The sequence below is a fragment of the Falco rusticolus genome, chromosome 6 (genome assembly GCF_015220075.1).
Source record: "Falco rusticolus isolate bFalRus1 chromosome 6, bFalRus1.pri, whole genome shotgun sequence".
NCBI lineage: Eukaryota > Metazoa > Chordata > Aves > Falconiformes > Falconidae > Falco > Falco rusticolus.
In genome coordinates this window covers 79,521,298-79,542,831 of record NC_051192.1, presented here as the reverse complement: position 1 = coordinate 79,542,831, position 21,534 = coordinate 79,521,298, and the positions used below count along the sequence as shown (strand labels likewise).

The following is a 21,534-nucleotide window of genomic DNA, read 5'->3' as shown; positions in this document are numbered from 1 at the left end:
GATGGACTGACCCCAGCCCCCATTGCCCATCCCCCTGCGCTGGGGGGGGGGGAGGGGTAGGGAAATCAGGAGTGAAGCTGAGCCTGTGAGGAAGGGAGGGGTGGGGGGGAAGGTGTTTTTTTTTAATATTTGGCTTTGTTTCTCATTGCCCTACTCTGATTTGACTGGTAACAAATGAAATGAATTTTTCCCCAAGTCGAGTCTGTTTTGCCTGTGACAGTAATGGCTGAGGGATCCCCCTGCCCTTCTCCCGACCCACGAGACTTTCTTTGTAATTTCTCTCCCCTGCCCAGCTGAGGAGGGGAATGATAGAGAGCCTTTGGTGGGCACCTGGCATCCAGCCAGGGCCAACCCACCGCACTGTGAAATCTCTGTCCCCACAGGTTTCAGAACCTGGCTGGGAAAGGCCCTGGTCTGACTTTGAAGTGAGCTCTGCTTTGAGCAGGAGGTTGGAGTGGATGACCTGAAGAGGTCTTTTCCAAAATAAATTCTTCTATGATTCTAACTGCTGGATGCAAACATTAATATATTATTGCATCTGCTCCCATTTGCGCTTCAGGAGCTAAAATTGCTCTTTTCCTTATAACATATGGATTTTCCATAGTGCTGTAATATAGTAATGCTGTAATACACCCAGTACATCAGATAAGTCCATTTCCTCAGAATTTGTAGTAGAAAATCTGATGTGCAGTGCGATAAGATATAGGAGGCACATTTTGTAGCGTATCACTTAACTGCTGGGGAGGAGTTCTACTTTGAAAATCAAATCTGGTAGGAGCCTGCATATAAGTTCTACTAAGAACTGTAAGTAAAACAGTATCCAGGAGGGTAAATGGCATCTCTGGTGTGTAGCATTGGCAAGTCTATCTTCCAGACTAAAGAAAGATATATGCTTAAAGGTTTCAGAGAAGACTCGTTCAAGTGACAAAAACGCACCTTGTGAGCAATTTTGCTCTCCTTACCCCTACTTTTTTTAAAAAGGAAAATCTCCTAAAAAATTACTGGTAGTTTCAGCTGCTACAGTCTTCAGACATAACCCCCCTACGATTACATCCTACTGACACAGGCATAAATGTTCCTTGTTAAGACATGCATGGAGGGCAAAATAAAATTAAGAAGTGACTAAGAACTTATGTAAAAGGATGTAATTTCCTTTTGCTGAATTTCTTTGCTCCTGAACTAGTTAAAATGATATTTTCTTACTTCCTTTGTATTTAGGTATTAAAAATTGCGCTTGTTTGGTTGTATTCCAGTAACATCAACTAAATTAGAGGTCCAGTTGTACTGGGTCTTGCCCAAACACACAATACAAATTTTCACTTGGAAGAGGCCTCTTACAGCAGAATTATAGAAAACTCAGCAGGAAAAAGGAAACCTTGTTGTTTGCATATTACAGCTGAAGACCATGTCACAGAAAAGGAGGTAAGGGACTTGCCTAAGGCTACACAGAAAGTCTTTATATGTGGAATAAACCTGAACCTTTTAAATCCCAGCCCAGTCCTGCAGCCACAAAACCATCCTCCACCAGCCTACCACTTGCTTTGCTATAGTTCTCCAGAACTGTGATTTAGAAGATTACTCTGGGCAAAGTGTTAATTCATGATAGATGGGAAAAGTAAGTCAGGAGAGGGAATCAGTACGGTTAAGCAGTGTATGAATAAAAATAAAGGTAAATATTCAGGAAATCCAGGTGCAGTTTAGATTAGCACTCATTGAAAGCATCTCTTTTCCCCAGCTAGAACTGAAGGCTTGAAGGATACAGCAATGCCTTTCACCTGGCTGGACATTAAACAAGGATCTGTCCAGCAGAACTGAATTCCTAAGGTTCAACTGCCATGGCAGTCAAAGTATATCTGAAGTTGTTCTTTCCTATCATGAACTATATCTCTGGTGACAGATGAAGTATAAAAGATTGCATTAAGCCTTAGATAGTCATTTTATAACCCTTGATAGTGGAAAAAGTATTTTCAAATGCCATCATTTGAATTGTGTGCTACAATACATGCTATACAAAAGGATGCTGCTGTAGGTAGAGAGCAGTACAAAGCAAAACACATAGCAATTATATTTGGCCTCTAGTGGTTCAGTCTGGATCGTATATTTGTTCAGGCTGAAAAAAACAGATGGTCTTTCCTCATGCATTCAGTATCAGACAGTAAAACATATGCCTTAGGCAGCAACTTCCCATAAAATTATTCAAGCACTGCCGTAGTCTTGTATTTTATCAAAAGCAGCAACTTCCATTTTGTTTCAGCAGGAATCAGTTTTGATGCATAGCCTTTCATCTTATTCCCCTGCTTCTGAAAGCATACATTAATTGGAGAAAAGCCAATTTATGATAGATAATATAACTCAGAAGCTTTGATACTTATTCAATCCGCCTCTCATAAACTTTTCTTACTAGTTAATTAGGAACTACCAATTCTCCATTTATTTGATTTTCAACAGAATTTTACTATAGTTTGTGATTTAAAGGCAGTTCATATGGGAGAGGATGTTCAGTTTAAAGCAGTTGTTAAAACATTACTCAGGGAATATCATAAGCACAAAAAATACACTCAGGGAAGATCTTTAAAAGCTATTTTGCTACATTATTTACTGCTAGAATTAAAATAATAAGAAGTTAAACATCTGCAAACAGTTTTGTGACGTCTTCTGTAAATAATAAAAGCATATCGCTGTTAAAGTGACATAATTAAATGATTAGACCACCAGAATTATGTTCCAATATTATTTGAGGTCTGATTTAATCCCAATAAATGCAAGGGCATTCAGGACTATGACCAAAACTTTCTGGAAACCATTGGCAGTGCCATTATCCTGGATTTTCTATGGAAAGCAGAAATGGAAAGCTTTTGCTAACCTTAACTATGACCAAAAAGTAGCTCTTACTTTTCCCACCGGTACAATGTCGTGCAGTTGCTTGCAAACGTACAGAAAGTTGTTTGCATTCACGAGGTCTGAGCCTACAAAGAAGCTGTTAGAGCCCCCTGTAAGTAACTCCTTCCCACAGCTAGGAGCAACGCCCATGTTTTCTTAACAGGATCTTTCAGGATCTTGCAGAGTTGAGTACCCAAGTACCACCTTTAAATTATTTTTTAATTACTGAATGCATAAAAATCTTTATGAGGCATTAGGTAAATAGAGGTCCTGAAGTTTATCCTGGATGTATAGCACTAACAGATCTACCACAGGTTTAGACAAGTGGATACGATACCCAGAAAAAACCCTATAAAGAAAAGGAAGGAAAGAGATAGTCATTCATGGCAGTGTTATATTTTCATCGGACTATATAGATTTGGTGAACAGTTCTCACAAAAAGCACAGGGACAAGAAATTTGTTAAGCGGGTTGCCCCACAGAAGGTCCCTTCCTCAGCTAGATGCTGTTGGCGCTCTCACCCCTCTTGGCGTGTGAGAAAGGGAGACTCCATAGCTTCAGCGTGCCATGGAGCTGATGGGGACAGAGAAAACCAGCACCTACTGGCCTAGGAGTCACTGCTGTATGCACCCACGATTTGCAAGGCACTAAGTTCCCATAGAGGGGATAGTATGCATACTGTTGGGCTGATTGCTGGTGTCCCACATTGCAACCCGGAGCAGATGGGCATGCTCAAGGCAGGAAGGCAGCAGGAACCTGGCAGCTTCTGTCAGCCTCAGTGTGCTTCCCAGTGTTTCTGAGCACACAGTTCTTGGAGGTAGTGGAAATATCCTCTCTGATAGGATATGGAAAGACAATGACTGAAGCATTTTCCTAGCTTCAGAAAGAACCGAAAGTGAAAACGTCAGCTAGTGCAGATGTGAGGACATTTACACAGGTCCTGTGGTATCTCCCCTGAAAAGTAATCTTTTCATCATTTCTATAAAACAGATAATGCACCGCTGACATGGTGGAAAAGAATACAGTTTAACAGTTTTGATACTGCAAGCCATGTGGATTAAATTTTCCATCATTTATAGCTTCAATGTGACTTGTTTATGCAAGAAAAATGAGATATGACAAAGGTTATTACAATTTGTTAAAAATGTTTGACAAAAGCTGCACGGAGAATAAGTACTCTCCCATAGAAAAAGCTCATAAATTTCCCCTGTAGGCTTTCTTTAAAATGACTTGCACTTCAACCTTTTCTTCAAGTGGAAGAGTGTAACACGTTAAGGGCTTGATACTGCACTGCCTTCTACCCAGAAATAACAAAACCCTGACAATGGAGAAGCGGAGTATGAAGGAATCTTTGTTTTAAAAAGTGCAAGTAAACTTTAAAAACAATTTTTGAGATAAAAAAAATATTGCAGCAAAACCTGCTTTTTAGATATTCTTTCTTTGGATTAGTTGTTACCTTTTTTCAGAAATACAGAAATTCAAACTGAATTTCATGCCTGAAGTTTTTTTAAGAACTGAACCTGCTGCTGAAGCAACTTGTTTAGAAAGGTGAGTTTTGTCAGGCTCTGATGAATAAATTTTAGTCAAACAATATTTTATTTTTCATCCTCCTACAGGATGCTTATTCACACTAAAAATTAGAACAGTTCATCAAGTACGAAAGACTTTTAAGTTTGCAGTATCAAAAAAAGTGTTTCAACCTAAAGGGACCTTTTCTGTCATATTTTTAAGGAATCATGTTTTTAGCTTAGGAATCATGTTTACAAAGTGATTGTATTTGGCTTATACTGAGAAAGCAATGAAAAGGCTATAACAGGACATGTAATCAAAACCAAGCAAATGAAATAGTTCAGATGCCTATGGGACACTGATCACAGTGTCATCAAATGCACAATTGATAATCCATTCCACCAGAGACAAAAAATAAAACATTTTTTGGTAAATTTCTGCAGGGATCTATAAAGCAGGCATCATTCTTCCTTGGGCAAGCACATCAGCTTAAAAGAAAACAAAACAAAACAAGAAATGCGTATTCTGGTGGGTTTAATGCGCAGAGATACTTGTGACCTAGCTATTTTCTAAAATGTTTTCACTGGCTTCCACAGGAGACACTTTTGACATGAAAATAAGAATAAAGCATATGTTCTTCCAGTTTTTAACTATTTTAAAGATTGGGAAGCCTGATACTGATTTGCATGCTAGGATCCTTGTTTACGCTTACAGGTGCCTCGGATCTGTAGAAAATGACAAAACGCTCCTTTTATCCAAAGAATAGGTCTTTTTGTAGACAAAAATTTTCCAATATGAATACTTAATTTAGTAAACAAAAATCTGTATTTAGACAGCTTTGTAGCATTTATTTTTTTCTTTTGCATCAAACAGCCCCTACTCCCAACGACAAGACTGGTAGCTCACCTAGCAACCTTTGCTTCACTACAGATACTTCTCAAGAAAATTAATTTAAAATATGAATAGAAACTATATTATATTTATCACTGAACATTGGTTGCAGCATTTATATGATTTTTTATAACATATACAAAATTAAGATACAAACTTTATTATAATGCAATTCAGAACATTAAAAGTACAGTATGAAGCTGGAGAAATGAATAATCTTTTTGTAAAATCACCTGTTCATTGTAGTCTATTTGTTCTAGCCTTGTCCACAATCTAGGGCAAAGGGAAATACTCAAATAGCCTTTTTTCTGTGTTTGCTAACACACTGTACTCAGATCTCTTGCTAACCAGAAAAACAATCCTAAGAAATGCGTAGATGTGTAAGAAAGAAATGTGTGTGGTAATTACCAGCATAATCCACTTCAAAATCAGCTTTTTAGGCCTTCAGATTATAAGGTAGAAGTATTGCCACTACCACGTCAAGTTTTTTTGAACTAAGAGAGCAAAATCAAAAGAACAGAAGAATTGTAGGACGGCTGGATATTTCTTATGCCACAGGTAATGGTCTTCTCTGTTCTCATTGCTGGGAGCACAGCTCTGGCTCTGGCGAAGCTAAGGCATGATTGATTGTAATGGGGCCAGACATCACTCATATTCATTATTTAATCATCCACCAGTGGACAAGAGTGCCATGGCTTTGGCAGCTAAACGTAAGTAGAAACCATACTTGGTTGGGAAAAAATGCCTGTCTAAGCCTCTGGAGTTAATCCCACTCAGCGTGACTCAGCTAGACCCTCAGTAAATCACACCGTGCCAGGTAATGGCACTGCTACTCCTGATGGCCTAACCACTAAATGGTAAGGACTGCCACTAGCATCCTTTTGGCGTGGGTAAAACAACACTTTCCTAGACAATTCCTGGGTATGGTCTGGAAGTTAGCATGTATCTGGACAAATTTTTTCACTGCACTTGCTAGTACATCTTCTACTACGGACAGGTATTTCTGCATGTCAAGTTATTGTGTTAAAAAATGGCTCTCAGTTCAAAAAATCTAGACGTGGTAGTGGCAATACTTGTACCTTAAAATGTGAAGGCCTAAAAAGCTGATTTTGAAGTGGATTATGCTGGTGATTATGTGTATTATACTTAAATCCATATCCAAGCATTATCAAATGGGCATATTATGATGAATGAGAATATTTCAGTATTGTTCTACAACTTAATTGAAGATAAGGATGGAGGCAAAGTTTGAAAATTTAATCATTCAAATTAGGTGCCTGCTTGGCATATTTTAATGAAACACTTGGGATTAAACTACTTGCAAGATTTGCAAGACTTGCAAGACAATTAGCCCATCAGGACTACGACAGGTTGATTCTGTGGGAAACACTCAAGGGTCAGCTGTGCATTTCCTCCTAAAATATTCCACCCTATTGAAGAGCTCTGGAACATAAATCAATCTCCTTATTTCTCCTATTTTTCTCCACTAGTATATTATATATTGGATTTTGCTTTGATTTTATGTTTGTTTTTCAGTGGTGTATGGTCAGTAACATACAGAATTAAAGGAGTTCCTCGGGGAAAAGGACCACTCAGATGCAGCCATGCAAATACACTGCTGCAGTACATGAGTAAAACAAACTCCTTTTCATCACATCTCTCAAGAAGGCCTCTTCGTAACCCTTGGCTACTTCAGTAATTTTTTATTATCCCAGACGTGTGAACAAAGTAGTACCCATAATGAACAAAGCACTACCCACAAATCCTCCGATAATAGCTTTCCAGACTGCAAAATAACACAGTTGTTATGGCGGCAATGTTCACTTTCATGATATAGATGAAGACCCTATGGGATACTTGTCTTTGAATGGGGATTCCAGTTTATTTGCTTTCAATAAATGCTATTAGGACTCACATGTTGCCAGAATACTGGGTAAGACAACAAATAACACTTTCTCTTTTTTTTTTTTTAAACGGAGAAAGGTACTTCAAGTGGAAACATCAGAGTTTTGATGTGCACTGTACCACACCACTATATCAGCCTGTGACAAAATGATTAAAAATGACAAATACCAGTTAATCTGCTTTACTTATGATGCTTTCATTCAGCGGGTTAAGATAGGAACAATCTATCACCTTTTTAATATACTGAAATACAGAAGAATATTTTTAAACACTCCATTCAGAAGAATGAGGATGAAAGAGCAAGTCTGTACTGAACAAAACCATATATATATTCGTGAAAGAATTTAGAAAAATGGTAATCACAACAGAGTATTTTTAAAAGTCCAGCCTATCTCACAGCCCCAACACCCCTCACAGCTACCACAGAAATCTAGGCAGTCAGAAATGCCAGGGCTCATTAAAATTGGCAGAGTAATGTTACATTGACACCAAGAATAAATGTTTTTGAAAATTTTTTCAATGTACCAAGATCTAGGTCTTCTTTCTGTAATTTAATTTACTTCTATTAATGAATATTTGGATTTTGGCCTTTACTGAAACCTTACAGTTGATTTCAGTGGGAGAATGGCTTGTGTTGGGAATTATGAGCTGACTCATAAATCCAGAGCAAAGAAAAACCTGTTAATTTCCGATAGCTTTCTCCCAGTAGTAAACAAGGACATAAATGGAACACAGAATATTTTTCTAACATAATGCACTGTTAGTATTAAACTTACTTCTAAGAATCAATCACTGTACTTTAGCTCAAGGGTGTTCAGTTTTATACCACACCATTAGTCTTGTCTTCCTTAATCTAAATAAGTTCTGTGCTTTCTGGAATCTGAAGTGCCCTTTCTTGTTGTTAGGCAGCAGTACTAACAGACCAGGATCTGATGGCAGAAGCATGTGAGATTGCAAATGAAGAAAAATCACATCTTCAGGGGTGATGACGAGCATTTCCTTGGTTTATTGTATTTGTGGCAACTCTTACCTCCTCTCTCCAAGGGGTTCTACGCTTATCCATATGATAATGACATGAAGGCAGCACAAAATCTCAAGGGGTGCTCACCTATTTCCTTGTCTGCTTTAAGCTTCTTCGTGTTTAAAAGCAAAGAGCAGACAGCCGCTTTTCGAGGCCCAGGCCTTGCTGAGGTGGGCACAACAGCCAGCTTGTGGTTTTACATCACACACTGCTTTGAGAAGAGCACAGCTCTCACAGTGACCTAAAGCAAGATGTAACACGTTTCAAAATGAGGCTTTATTCTGCCAGAGTCTCCTCAGTCAAAGCCCCACCACGTGACTCATTTTCCTCTGTATTTCAGAGCCTTTTATCTCATAATCACCATGATTAGAAAGAGGGCTATATAATTTCTTCTGCCCATCAAGCACGGTATTTTGAAGCCTTGACAGTGTACCACGGCTAGGCGCGCCGGCAGCAGCTGCACGCAGCAGCGTGGCAGGGCAGCATCCCGTGTGCCCACAGCAGGACCTGCCTCTCCTGGGACGCTTGCGAGGAAATCAGCTGCTGCTCACACGTCTGGCTTCTCTGCGCCAATGCTACGCTTACACATTGCTTTGGCAACAGTAATACTTCTGTTTTGATAATGAGCTATTTTATTAAATGCTGAGTAGCAGAGTTTCTGGAACAACTATTATGCTTATGCAGAATGTTAAATACACAAAGTGATCGCTTATTTTCCATATGGGGAAAAAACTTGCCCTTTGAGCTTCTTAAACACATTAAAGCTGCTGCTCGTCTGTTTGAAACAACATAAAGGTGCTTTTACTTTCCAACATTTTATCTTACAGTGGCTTGCACTCTTTGCCAAAACCATCCTGCTCAGAAGTTAGTGTGAAACAAATTTGCATTTTTAAGACATATTACAGGCACAGGGAAAGCTTTACATGAATTTTACATTAGCAGATCAGTTTCCTTTCACAGACACTGATCTGTAAACACTTAAGAGTTCAAGGCCAGGCTGGATGGGGCTTTGGGCAACCTGGTCTAGTGGGAGGTGTCCCTGCCTGTGGCAGGGGGTTGGAACTAGATGGTCTTTAAAGGTCCCTTCCAACCCAAAACCATTCTGTGATCTAAGTGCATAGTTTAATCAGAGATGATTGCAAGTACGTACTTCCAAACACTGACTGTGTGCTTCAAGGCCGGAGAAGAAGCCCCAGAGAAGCCTTTGTTAACAACACAGTTAACGTCAGTTTTCTGGTGTCCTAGTGAACAGGAATGGAATTTCCCACATCTAGGGGACAGGCAGACATACATCTCTGCCGGAAGGAGAAAAGCACCTCTTTTCCTGCAAGGAGGTGCAGCTGGTGTATCTCAGCTAAGAGTGATTCCTGGCTGTGCAAGTGCCAAGGGAACATCTCTCTGTTGTACCTGTATGACTCGCACCACAACATCTTACACCCTTCAGTGTACTCAGTCCAGAAAATTCCATCATGAGATACATTAGTGTTGTTTCCCTATATTAACAATGTGGAGCAGACATACATGGTATTTTGGCTTCCTACAATTCATAAAGATTCACAGTAAAAACACTGAAGGGCTTTTGCAAATTCTGAGCCTGAGTCTAAATTCTTAATTGTCTTTAAAACGTTAACTCAAGTGTACATGAGAAGCTTGCGAGAGTTGAGAACTGGTCCTTCTGAGGCTAGGAGTGGTTTAAGCTATGTATGGGACCTAAACAGAGCACTCACACAGCCAGGAATCATTCTTAGTTGAGATATACCAGCTGACTGAACCTCCTTCAGTGAGAGAAGTGTTTTTCTCCTTCCAGCAGAGATGCATGTCTGCCTGTCTCCTAATTGCTCAGGAAACTTGACAAGCGAAAAAGTGGAGTCAGGATGAGCCAAAAATGTTGTATATAGTTATCTGTAAAAAAAAAAAAGTTCTGCTAGCTGAACCTTTTTCTTCTCATATATTTTGTGACCCGTTATGAACATTTATGTATGTAAATTTAAAGAATAAATGCTGAGCAGGACTAGGTATCTTTTTTAAAATCTATTTAACCGAAAAATCATGTAACTGTATCCATCCAGCCATATGGGAGTACACAGATGAAAAAGTAACCCAATCAACCAATATATCAAAGCAACAGGAACCCTTTTCAACTTAACAAGATCATTTAGTCAAACCTTCCTATAAAACTGTATTAAATAAATAGTTTTGCAGTATGCCCAGAGCATCACCGAGTTCAATCACAGGCAAATAAAAACCCAAGGACCTGCCTGTTAAAACCATTGTATTAATCTCTAACAAACTAAAGTTACACCGGCTTCTTTTACAAAGGGAATTCATAAAAATCACAGTCTCATGTTGGCTGGAAAGGACCTCCAGCAGTTATCTTGTCCAACCCCCCGCTGAAAGCAAGTTCAGTTGCATCAGCTTGCTCAGGGCCATGTCCTGTTGAGTGCTGAGTATCCGCAAGGAAAGAGGCTCCACAGCCTCTCTGGGCAGCCTGGTACAACACTTGACTGCCTGCACAGTTACGATTTTTTCCTTAATATCAAGTTGCAATTTTTACATAAGAAACACTGAGCATCACATTACCCCTCAAAGTATAATAACCAAATTTTTAAATTTTTTTTTTTCTTCAGATCACCAGACTGCATGACTGTCTACTAGATTAAGAACAAGTGGGCTTGGTGGGCTGGGACAATAGGATGGTCTGCATCCCCGTTATCCTGGTGCTAATCTCCTACAGCTAACACTTCCTTACTCCAATAACCTCGCTTAGTTTGTACCTTCAGGTTGACGATCTGTAAACCTAACACTGAAGCACTGAGGTCAGATATCAAGGCCTTTCACATTAAAATAGTTTCACAGCTCTCTGTAGTATCCTCATTCCCTGGATTACTATTCTTAGCGCCCTCCTTTTATTTTGCCTGTTATTTTTCCTGCAACCCAGGCAAGAAAAAAGCTAAAATACTGTTTTTACTATAATGATAGACGTGGTTTATTTTGTATGTAACTCAGCTTATTTGTTCATATTCCTTTTAGTTTCTCAGAGGGTTTTATTTTACGTTACTGAAAATGCAAAAAATCCCACCAAACCTGGGCCACTGAAGTAAAAAAACCAAATGCATGTTAATGATACCTTGATTATGTAATTTTTTACCTCTCACCCAGCACTGAAGGACTTTCCAGCCATTAGCTGGCATTTTCAGATACAGATACAAGCCCTGAGTAGCTGTTTTGAGGAGCCGACATACTCATGAATCCTAATTTGCCTGTGGAGCACTTTTAAAGTTCAAGCCAGTAATTAAACGTCCAGGCACAGATTCAGATGCCCAGTAGTACAGCACTTCCATTTGGAAATGTATTTATCACATCTTTAGCAGGCTGTGTGATGTCTTTCCACAACGTGTTTCTTCTACTTGTGACCATGGCCCAGCAGGTCACTCGCTGTACCTGCCTACGTTATTAGCTTTTCTGGCTTTAGATGAAGAATAGAGATTTGTAATGGGATACCTGCAGGATCTGCTTAAGAGATGAAAAGGCCACTTCATCCAGTGTGCTGTAGCACAGGTGCATCCAGAGGCAGCTGTAATGCTTTTGTAAGTATGTAAGTAAACAGAGAATTACTTAAAATAATAATAAAAAAAAGATTTATCACTTATTTCTTCAAGCTTGTGACTGGGTGTGACCATGAAGTCACGTAGCCGGGCTTCTGAATGGTACCAGCAACCACTGCACTCCAGAAGACTGAACTTTTCCATGCCTTGGGGACCTGGGAAGAGCACAACCCATCCACAAGACCCTGAAGCTAGAAGCACCATATAGGAAGGATCACATGATTGCAATGGGCAGACCGTGACCCAGCTGCAAAGAAAAGCCAAAATACCTCCCGAGTTCCTGACAATTTCATCTGCAGGAACACTTTTTCCTGACTCCAGATTGACCAATTTATCTCTGGGAAGCAACATAGAGTAAAATACAGACATCTAAGAAAACTTTCTGGGAACTATTGTAAACTAAATACAACTACTTTTAAATTGCCATTTTTCTTATTATTCCATTTACTAGGTAAGCCTTGCATGCCTCTAGTGGCCTGTCCCTAGGTGTTGTCATAGCTCGTTGCTTCAGAGGAAAGGGGAACCAAACATATTTGGTCAATTTCTCTTCATGGACAAAAAGAAAAAAACTCCAAACCCTCCCACTCAGCTGCTGTCAACTGACACACTTATGCCTGCGTTTCACTTCTAATCATCTTGCTGAGGACATGACAGTATTATCAAAGATTCCTCTGAAAAATTCAATTCTGCAATAGCACGAAAAAAAAGAAAAAGAGAATGTCTTTAAACAAAAAAAACTTTTATACAGGCTGAAGGTAAAATGAGAATTTTGATTTGTTCCTGTATTTTCAGTTTTGCTATCTTATTACATCCTATTGCCTATTGCCTCACGAAGCCTTTGGCTGGCTGAACGTGTGTCAGCTCACAGCTAAATGAAGCATCTAAAAGTTTCTTAAAAAAGTTTGATTTTTCAGAATTTCAAAACCCCCATAAACTTAGTAATGAAAGTCCATGCAAGTCTGCTTTGTCATGGAACAAATTTGGCAAAGAAATGCTTTGCCATTCACTGCCTGGATGATCACAGTGGACCAGATGGAAGCCTATGCAGCTCCTGCACCAGTGGCTGGTAGTGGATGCCAAGGGAAGACCCCGTGGAGGTGGCAAGCCAGTTCCTTACCGGGGGGCTGTGGCCCAGGGGCATCCCAAACCTCAGGCTGTGGACCTGGACAGACTCTGCTGTTACTGGGCTGCCTAATCACAGTTCTGGAGTCCATGTGTATTTTTAGCATGCATACAGAAACTGAACGATTTACAAAGTTTAAGTATGAGCTCTATGAAGATCTATCTATTTTAGTATGTTTGCCTGAACCTAGTCCTTAATAACTGCACAGGTGCCACCTCTGTGTAGCATTCTGAGAAGCAGTTAATCACCATTCCTGTTCATCTGCTCTGTTTGCATCAAGACTTTATAAATCCCTCCTATATGTGGGTACAGAATAAATCATTTTTAGAACTAGGGAAGATACAGACAGAATAGAGCTCTAATTTCCAAATTCTAATCCAATGACCGCTGAACCCTGCCCATGTCAGGCCAAGCAGGCTGGCAGCATTAATGAATGCTGGTGTCTATTTTTCGTGACTCACAGTGGGGTGATGTGTCTGGAATAATCTGTCTGCCTGCTTCTGTAGCTTCACGACCAGATTTGTTGACTGGAGACAGCTTACACTATGAGGCTGAGCTAGTCCAATGCTTTCACTGTATGTATAGTACCTAATACTTACACTTTGCACCACAGGGACAATAACATATTGTTATTAATGTAAAAGGAGCTTACTCTTTTAAAAGATACTTGCAACCTGCCCGATAAGAGGAGTTGGTTGGGACAATACAACTATTTTAAAACTGCTGGTTTTCTTATTATTCCATTTATTAGGTAAGCCTCAAATTAGATGTATGGAGAAAAATAAAGGCTAAAATGTAATCTTTGCAATGCCATTCCAAAGTATACAAGGGAAAAAAAATAATATGTCAAATTGGCTAATATACTGTGAAATTTGCCCACAATTTGTAAATTCACGATACAGTGTAAGTCCTGCAACACATGTATAAGAAGTCTTCAGCTCATTAATCTTTTGAAAAATCAAACTGCTACCAGCTTCAGTGACTCCTGGTCTCCCTGGAGTCCGCACAAACTTGTCTTGCATATGAGAAAACTGAGGCTGGACTGTAGGTAATTACTGCACAAACGCAAACAGCTTGCTTTTAAAAAATTCTTCTGTGTATGTTGAATGTATGTGATAGATTTAAACAACATCATAAATGTAAACTGTACTTGAGAAAACTGTGCAGCTGGTAGAGTCCATAAAGATAAAAGAAATGTTTCCATAACATTTAATTTTAAGTTGACATTTATATAACAAAACCATGGTAAAGCTATGTTTAGCTGAAGTTGTTTGCATATTTTGCATCAGTATCACCAAAGGCTCTCTCCCTCATTTATATAGTTACCACATTTTGGTAACCACATTTATATAGCAGAGGCAACAGCTACCGCAAAAGGAAAACTAAAAACCAGAGAATTTGTAACATTTGGACAAACAAGCCATCAATTCTGGTATTGTAACTAATGAACAACTGGAGGTGTTCACTTTTGACTGAAGCAATTCCCCTGTTTCAGTAACGAGCCACACAGCATAGCTCGTACCAAGTTCTTCAACATTTAACTGTGAAAATACTCTAATCAATATCATTTTAGTTTGCTGAACAGAAACACACTATTTGTCTTTTGTTTATTTCATCTTAAAAGTGTCAGAAGGAATGGCCAGCCTTTTAGGCTCACACAAATTCATCCTTCTGAATTCATTTCCTTATCAAGCACAAGGCCATAAAAATGTATTTTTTTCAGTCCCATTGGTTTAGTAAGGAAAGAGTCTTAACCAAAGCAGATCCCTTCCTCCCTGCCACTGCGCTACAGGTAGATATAGAAAGGGTTCATGTGAACTTTTCTTAGATGCACTATGCTTGCTAAGACATGCAGAAACATTGGTTACACATTTGCAGGGTGATATCCCATCCCTGTTGGAATGAAAAGAGTTTTGCTGTTGACATTAATAAGGTTAAGATTTCCGGAAAGGAAATCATCCTTTTTTTATTTTTTTATTTTTTGCAACAAAACTGGCATTTGAGAAACATGTATACGTTGCTGTAAACCATAGCAAAGGTGGGCTGCGCTTTAAGGTGTGAAGACACAGCAGGACCATAGCGTATGCCAGCCTGCCAAGGTCAGGTTTGAACGAGCTCACTTGAGGTCTGACAAAGCGCAGCCAAAGCAGCACGGAGGTTAGCTCAGGCTAGCTCTCCCATTTGTCACCCAGCCCTCCAGACAGCTGAGTAGTTCATACTTGTGCTCTAGCCTGGCACAGTTACACTGCTATCGTTACCCAGGCTGACTGCATAAAAACTAGCTCACGAGTGTCCACAAAAGCTCCTGCTGGCTCAATCAGAGATTTTTCAGGCATAAGAATACAATTTGCAATACAATATCCAAAATAAATTTCTCAAAGGATCTGGTACTGAAGAATAGTGGGTTTATTTCCATCATCACATCAACAAAGAAAATCTTTGTAGACCTATGGAAATTTAAGTTTTATAAAAATAACAGAACGTCATTAAAAAATGCTATGAAAAAGGATCAAAATGTCAATGAAATGGGAACCCAGGAAATATTCCTCATCACAATGCACAAAGCTCAGGGTTTATGCTGAGTCAATTAGATTACATGACATCAGTGAACTACTAAAATACAGAGAAGTGCTTTCTCACTACTGTTGGTCCTTGCAAGTCTATGAATAGAACTGAATCCAAAAGAAATAAAAGATTAGGCATCACACACCTCAATATTCAATGAGTAAAAGTCTCAAAAATGCTGAGAACAGTGTTTCAGCCAGCACCTCCACAGGTCTCCCTCTTCCCGCCAGCATCCCTGCTACAGTGCTTTGAATGACATCGCAGGCAGCCATAAATACAGCACAGCACTAATCAGCTTTGTTTATGATGTGAAACTACTTTCTTAATACAGCTTTCAGCCTCTTCTGCGAAACCTCTGGTGTTTGCAGTGATAAGCATTTTTGTACAAGAGGGCCAACAATGCAAGACAAACCTTGAAGTCAAAGGAATGTGAGCATGGAAATAGTGCAGAATCAAGTCTGAATCCAAGAACCAGCTTTCTGTTTGCCAGGACCCTAAGGGAATATTGTCGAAGGGTGTTTAGCTGCAAAAGATGGAAATTAGTGAGATTTTTCAGAAGTTCCTCAAATTTTGCAACCTTCTAAGGTCTTCCTTCAGAATCTAACCCAAGTAATGTGATAATAAATAATTCTTTTTGCCCTGAAAGACATTTGGGTGATTTAAAACATGGTATCATGAAAGACAACATGGTATGACTACAGTTTTATAAGAGTTTACTTACATCACACACTAAATAATGTGTAATACAAGTAGTAATATATTACTGATATTGGTTGAAACAAGGACTGCAACCCCTAAGAAAAGTGATTGAAATGAACTGTACAGCTTAAAATATCATCTCATTGCAAAAAAATGCATTTTACAGTATTAAATCAAAGAAAAGGAACCATTCAGACAGGATTCAGACAGAAATCTTTTGAAGGCAAGCTATGGTTTCTTGAGCATGTCTGGAAAGTGTTCCACAATAGGTGGCATGGTCTTGGATGGAGTATCACAGGCTTGGACATGATATCAAGAGCCAATCACAATCCCAGAATATTTCAGGACATCAATTCCATGTTTTCTCCAGTTCATTTTCTGTCTTGCAGGCTTCTGTCCAAGTCATTAAGTGTGCGTGAAGGACCACTGGCTTAACTTGCCAGACCTGAGTGCCACCCTGAGAGGAGTTCCCAGTGAGGAGACACTCAGTGCTGCTGAGTTGGAGGTGGAGTGCAGGGAATAGCACTATGTTTACAGAGACCCTATGTGGGCTGTGAAAAAAATAACTTCATTTTTCACTTCAAAAACCTTGACAAACCAAACTCCAGAAAGTCTTTAGCCCACTTTCTTGTTAAGACAGCCTTGAAAACAAACTGAAAGAAACTAAAGGTAGCATATTATGTAGGATAGCACTCATAATACTGAATTATATGGATTATTGGCACAAAGTGTACGAGAGGTTCATTTACAAATACACAAAAAGTAATTCAGTAAATCATTACTAAGCTTCATTTTACATAATACTGCGTAACAGCAACAAACCTCCCAACAACGGTGATTATCTTCAAGTACTGCAAATGATAATAAAATGTTATTACACACTGCACAAGCAAAGACTATTTTTGATACTAAGAGATGAAAGCATGAGGTTGGTCGCCAAAATAACAGCAAGATGAGAGTGGGGGCTCACAAAGGGAAGACTGTAAAGCTACTCAACATGCATGTAGAGAGATTCTGCAGTGAAGAACTTGCTGGGAGCATGGAGGGGTGCTGATCATAGCTTTGCTTTAAGACATGGAACTCTCTATTCCTGTCAAGAGAGTCAAGGGAGAAAATGTAATGACTGGATGACAGTAGGACACTTGCCAAGAATCCACAGCAAAGAGATCATCCAACAAGAAATGAACAATCTAAATGCAACTGAATCAGAGCAATGAAAGAAATAGAGGGTCAAATCAATACTTTCTACTATCTTGTTCTCTATTGCAGAAGCATATTTAGTTTTTTCATTTTGTTCTAAGCAAATAAAGCTAGGAAAAGTTGTCTGTTACAGAGTGACATATGCAAAAGTCCCAGCTGTTTGGACTGTGTTTCTATCTACTGCTGACATATCTGGTGAATATATAATGTTGAAATTACAAAGTCCCACAGACTAAGTAACAGCTTTTACTGAACTTCGGAATGAAAGCAAAGTAGCTTTAAATGACTTGCAAGTTATAAAAAGAAAAAAGAAAAAAAACATAGAAAGAAAGATGAGATAGATTGTGGAACAATAGCCTGTTAAAATAACCTAGCCTAATTTTTATAGCTACTCAAGTGCTCAAAACATAGCCAAATTTCCATGATGCTACTGACTTAATTCCTTTGAAGACTCATGCCAACAGACTTCTCATATATGAGCAAAGAAAACAAAAGCGGATCTTTTCCATGAGTTACATACAAATCCTAAGTTAACAGGATCCAGATAAAAAGGTAATAACAACTGACAAGATTAATAAACTACATGTGCACACACACTGCATTGGCAGCAGGTTTCCATCAACTCGAATCCTCAGGCTTGCCCTTCATTTCTAAGCTCCATGTAGTTGTATTAAACAGATGTCAGATGCAATTTTACTGCACTAGTGGAGCCAAGCATCCAAGCTATCCTTTGTGCTAAGCCTTTTTGAGAAGATGAGATGTTTTATTAGAACACATTTTGTAGTCCATACTTGTTATTTTAGATGCAAGTCAACAGAAGAGAGCATTTTTTGACTATTCCACCCAGGTGACAGCATGCACCTTTTAAAACCAAGGGTTCAGGGGTGGTGTGTGAGAAAGTGTCTGGAAAAATAGATCTAGAAAACCTGAAGAATGTGATGAGATGGGAGTTCAAGTACTATAACAGACTTCCTCTGCCTGCCTCTGGGAAAAACACACCTTAAAGAGACAAGGAACGAATGTAGTATCTGGTGTTTACTAACCTTGAGAAGTTACCCCCAGTGAATTGCTGTCTTCTCCAGGCAGTATAGCAAACACATAAACAAACAGCACTGCAGATAGACAGTCTAACAACTACCACTTCCTATGAAAGTCCTCCTTCTAACCATGCACAAATGATTGTGTGCTGTCGACCCAGCCTCAGCTGCCCCCCTCCTCCACTTCCCAAGACACACGAAACTTGCAAAATTATATGCAAATCACCTTCTTCCCCATAAGCTATCTTCTATAGAGCAAAATAAAGATTTTAGATGTATATTTAGAATTCTCTACAGAAGTAAAAGAAAAAAGCATGTCAGTGGTTGTCTATAAGAAAGGTGTGCATTCTCTGTGACTTTGAGAAGACTTCTTCCTTTTCTCTTCTGCATGGATTAACATTCAGTTATATTATATTTTTAAAAATACTCTGAATGTTGTGATGTAACCACCATCCAATTCCATTTACTTTCATTTTATGCATATATAACATATTTAGCAATTTCGATGACAAAGTATTCATTTCTTGTTTAGCATTCAAAATACAGAAATACAGTCCCTACAGTCATCTCCCCCCCCCCCCCAAAGATCCTACCTAAAATCATGTAGGTAGATGGCCTTCTGGTGCCTCTGTATAAAATCTGATCTATCAGACCTTTAAACTGTAGGCTGCTTAATATCAGTAATTATCCTACCCTCTTATTTAAACGACAGCAGCTGCTTTACTTCTGTGCAAAGCCAGACATGGCCCAGGATGAGCGGCTCTTGGCTATGCAGTAGTTACTGACATCCTCCATGATCTGGTTTACTTTCACTCAAACTTATTCATTTACCAGTTCCTGTTTTAGCAGAAACTGATGTTCCCTATACCCACACCCAGAACTTCAGTCCTCCAGGGCAGAAATCCCTTCCAGACCTGTTAGGCAAGTTAGGATTTTCTCTCATTCTGAGATGCAAAATAGCTAAATGACAACAATGAACTATTTCCACATTCTCCATAATGTCAAATCAACAGCAAATAAGAATTCTTTACATCCTTATTCAGCATAACCAAGTTTAAAGTTTTCCCTGGAAAAAAAGAAAGATGAATCCTGCAAAGAGGGCTCCCTAGTGAGCTGCAGAGTTATTTCCATGGTGTGAGACTCATAACAGCTGTTGGATTATGGAACCCTCCTGACAGACTTGTTTATTTAGCAATTTGACATTTCAGAAATTCACGATATCTCATATATGGTTATTATATGACTGATGCAAACCATAATTTGGTGAGTTCTAAAAATACTTCTTACAATAAAGTATAATACTTTTGCCAAGGAATATACTTATGCTACAGAAAAAAGACTCGAATCAATAGGCATCCTAAGCTATGCATGCAAAAATGTAAGAATCACCAACTATTCAGGTAACTTTCAGTCTTCATTGACAGCTACTTTGCTCCTTTTTGTTGCAAGCTAAACTATAGTCCAATTATTTTTAAGTTGTATTTAAACTGTTTTCTCTCTTCATATTTGAAACATGAGGTGAAGGGTTCACCTTTAGGCAACTGTAACAGACATCTGCAGCTTGGTTAGCTGCCTATAGTCCTCTGAAGATTTTTAACATGTTTTAGATTCTGAATTAGAAATTAAGAAATTAACCGTGTTGTGCATAGCAGTAATGGCATGTCCCAGCCACATCCCATCTGCCCTTTGTGTATGAAAGCTCTCAGTAAGAGCAGTAAAGATAAGGTTATGAGAATGGGGGAGCATGCAGAATACTTCTTTAGACTCTAGCGCAGGATAGAGACTTCCAGCACCAGGCATAGTATTTTTGTATTTAATATATGTTGATATATTTATCTTTAATAAATAAATATTTATTAATATATGAATATTTAATATATTTTATTTAACATATTTAATATAATTAATATATTAATAAAAAAAAATAAATTTTCTCCCATCCCTTCTTCTAAACCCTATGCCAATGTAAAAGCATTACAGAAAAGAGTCTCTCCATTGACTGTCAAGACTCTCAACCATTCATATGCAGACACCCGTTCTGTAAATTATCTATCTGGTTGTGGTTATTATTATGAATCATGGTCTTTCACATTTGATATAGATTTAAAATATTCTTTCTGGCCATTTTCTTAAATCGTAAGTTTTTTTGGCAGGCAGTTCAAACATAATTCAACAAAAGATATACCTTGTGGCAGAATTTTTCTTATCTATTCAGATTTCAATTTAGGGCACTTGTGTGTATGTCAGTGAGAGACAGGTCAGATCCATAATTTGAAAATAAACCGTCAAGATCTTTAATTATACAACTGAGACCAGAAGATACAGGCATCATCCAGATATCACGGTTTGATGGCAATAAATGTGAAGTGAACAAACCAACAGCACCTGTTACTATAAATTTGTCCCAATTTGATAGACATGCAAGAGATCAGAGCTCATTCTTGTGCTGAAAGACCCCCATGCCAGCGCTATGCTGATGGACTGGATATCCTAGGGTTTCTCAAGTGGCACTAGATGCTTATATTTAGGTAACTTCCACCCTTGAAATAGACCTTTGGGCAAACCAAATTGATCTTCAGGTTAACTGAGTATGTATGACAGGGTCTACATGGTAAGCTTACCCACCTGGATGTAATTCCGTTGTTAAAGTCATACTTTAAAGTATGTTCAGCCTCCAGTTACCGCACCAGAAGGCTGAAAGTCTTCTAGAGATCATGAGTCCTACCTACCAATGCCACACAGATGTTTAAGATACTCTAGGACATTTCAAATGTCACTAGATAGCCATATTTTAGGCAATGAATGAAGTGCTTAGCATGTTAATAAAGTATCTTAAACCTGAGCCGAATCCCATCTTTTTGATAATGTCAGCATTTAAACTATCCCACTGGAATTTATACTGAATGAAGTACGTTTAACATGGAAAGAGAAAAATGCATGCCTAAAGTTGCTTCTGATGGATTTTACTACAAAAGTAAGTTATACTGTGATAAAATTTTCTGATTAAGGTGATACAGGTAAGCACACTGTAAAAAGTAAGATCAGAATTTTCAGAAGACTGAGAAAAAGACCACAAAACCTAATTCCCTGTGATAAAGTC

The 21,534-nt window shown here is 38.7% G+C and overlaps 1 protein-coding gene across 1 annotated transcript in view; it reads right to left on the bottom strand.

Annotated features, from left to right (window-relative positions):
- Positions 1 to 21,534, bottom strand: part of KCNQ5 (potassium voltage-gated channel subfamily Q member 5) — a 122,942-nt gene that overhangs the window by 91,518 nt on the left and 9,890 nt on the right. The window lies entirely within an intron of this gene.